The sequence below is a fragment of the Pteropus vampyrus genome, unplaced genomic scaffold (assembly GCF_000151845.1).
Source record: "Pteropus vampyrus isolate Shadow unplaced genomic scaffold, Pvam_2.0 Scaffold461, whole genome shotgun sequence".
Taxonomy (NCBI): Eukaryota; Metazoa; Chordata; class Mammalia; order Chiroptera; family Pteropodidae; genus Pteropus; species Pteropus vampyrus.
The window spans coordinates 690030-692817 of NW_011889242.1; the positions used below are offsets into that span (position 1 = coordinate 690030).

The 2788-nt window shown below is 33.3% G+C and overlaps 1 pseudogene; it reads left to right on the plus strand.

Moving 5' to 3' along the window:
• The first annotated feature begins 939 nt into the window (after positions 1-939).
• On the plus strand, positions 940-1440 carry LOC105306772 (annotated as a pseudogene).
• Positions 1441-2788: the final 1348 nt, after the last annotated feature.

Here is a 2788-nt window from a genome sequence, read left to right on the forward strand (position 1 = left end):
TAAAAAACACCTGTTTATAAAAAGAGTAATGAATAAAAGTGATAACATACTGGCTTTCGGAAACTATGTTCCAGAAATGATCAACATCAGTGTTATCCTAAGTGCATGCCTTGAAATTCTATTTTGTTTTTGTTTTTGTTCTTTAGATTCTCCTGAAAATTAATGTTTCTGTAATCAATTACATGTGGGAGCAATGCATACTATACCCCTCATCATGGATTCAGATGGCCCTCTACTGTAATAAGGCCAGCAGAAATTCTGTTTTAAAGAAAAACTCATACAATTTTGTTTAACCAAGTCATTTTTGATCTTATTAGATTATTAAACTTTTTACAGTGTAATGCATCTGATTATCTTGTGTATTCTGCTATGAATACTTGAGGGAAAAACAGATAATTTAATATGTTGGTTATTTAGAAAACATGATTTATTATTTTAAATAGCTTAAAATATTTTGTCCTGACATTCATTTTTAAAAATAAATTTGTTTATATATAATTGAGTGAAGAGTGGGGCACATTGAGATATTTTATAATATCCTACTTCTTGCAGTCCTAGTAACTTTTCTTCACTTTAGTTTTCTCCATAGCATTGATTACTACCTAAATGCTATATATTTATCAGTTTAATAATTTTTATTGTCTATCTCCTCTTATTGATGGTTAAATTCTATGAGAGCAAGGATCTATTTTTTTCATTGCTCTTTCCCTCATGGCTGGGAGAATATTTAATATGTAATGGATGCTCAATAAACATTTGTTAAGTGAATTAACAAATATTTGTCAAATAAATTGATAAATAAATTAATTGATTGTAAAAAATAGTCATTGTGAGGGAAAGAGAGTAATAAGTAGAGCCACTCTGCTATCTTCAAGAAAGAGAACTGATAGTATCACAGAAAGAAAGTAACAGAACAGCCTTTCTGCTGGAACTGCCATCTTCCAGTAATTCATCAAAATGACCAAAACAAAGGGAAGGAGGAAAGGCACCTGCTATATATTCTCTAGGCCTTTTAGAAAACATGGAGTTGTTTCTTTGGCCACATACATGTGAATCTACAAGAAAGGTGATATTGTAGACATCAAGGAAATGGGCACTGTTCAAAAAGGAATGCCCCATAAATGTTACCATGGCAAAACTGGAAGAGTTTACAATGTTACCCAGCATGCAGTTGGCATTGTTGTAAACAAAGAAGTTAAGGGCAAGATTCTTGCCAAGAGAATTAATGTACGTATTGAGCATATGAAGCACTCTAACAACTGAGATTGCTTCCTGAAACGTGTGAAGGAAAATAATCAAAAATAGAAGGAAGCCAAAGAGAAAGGTACCTGGGTTCAACTGACCTGTCAGCCTGCTCCACCCAGAGAAGCACACTTTGTGAGAGTGAATAGAAAGGACCCTGAGCTGCTGGAGCCCATTCCCTATAAATTCATGGCATGATAGATTTAAAAAAAAATAAAATAAAAGACCTCTAATTGAATAGATATTCCTTTCCCCAAAGAAATATTTAAAGAAAGCCAACTGTCCTAATTCACCGGGTGACGTCTTTATTATTCAGATTTAGTGTGGTTTTTTTTCTTGCTGATAGATGTGAGGTGGTTTCCTGTGCAACAAAATGTAGTTCATTGGTTAGGAAATTGCATCTGTTCAATTACAGTTAAGTTCAGAGAATGTGGGTCACTCACAATTGCGTCATAAATAGCTATATTTTAGGGATTAGGAACTTGTCTTTGAAGCCTGCTACTTAAAAATAGATTGTTTAAAGTCCCCTGTTCTTTGTGAGCTACACTTGCTTCTACGTTTCATGGAACACGACTCAGAAAATAATAGTGTTTGTGATCATTTGGAACTAGAATACCTTTTTTATTTCATCCAGGGGTAGACATTTATGAATAGCAGTTAACATGACATATGGCATTCTAAGCACATTACAGAATTTACTCAAAATTCTTGGAGTAAGTAGTGTTTTACCTATATTACATAAAAGAAGCTGAGTCACAGTTAACTTGCCCAAGTTTTTAGGTGTGCAAAGATTCAAGCCCAGGCAGTCTGGCTCCATAATCAAGTCTCAATCTCTAGTGTTATCTTGCCTCATATTAGTGGGAACATTTTAAAGCTATTTTGTATAGTTTGAGCACATTTAGGTTATTCAGTTACTTCCTGGATATTTTTACTTGGATGTGGCACACATCTTAAATTCAGTTTTCTGTGATAGCTTTAGCTATAGTATCTGTTTATTTGAAATAAAAACCTTGAGTGCTCATACTCTTTTACCACTAATAGAAAAAAAAGGAGAAAGTATCAAAACAGGTTGAGAAATCACAACTTCAGTCAGATGTTGGAAGCCTAAGGAAAAAGGAAGTTTAGTAATATTTAGAGAGGAAGCACAACAGCAAAGTAGAAACAAATAAGAAAGCAATAGAAAAGTATGATGTTGAGCACTTGCTTCAGGGGCAGCAATTTCTTGTGATGGATGGTTGTTGAAATACTTGAAAAAGGCCTTTATAATTTCCTTGCAAACCGCTTTAACAGAATTAACATTCATTCATTTATTACATATTTAATATTTATGTTCTTATTAAATATATATTAACTATTTTTTGACTACCTATTTTATTCCAGGCCATCCAGATTATCAAAAGAGAAAAACAGAGGAAAACTAAGCTGTAGACAGTAGGTGAAACAAAGAACAGGTTAGAAGGCGTTAGCTCTGGACTTATTCCTAGAGGCTCATAAACCATTCTATTCTCAGTGAACTGTGATGGGTAGACAAAATTTAAATGATTTA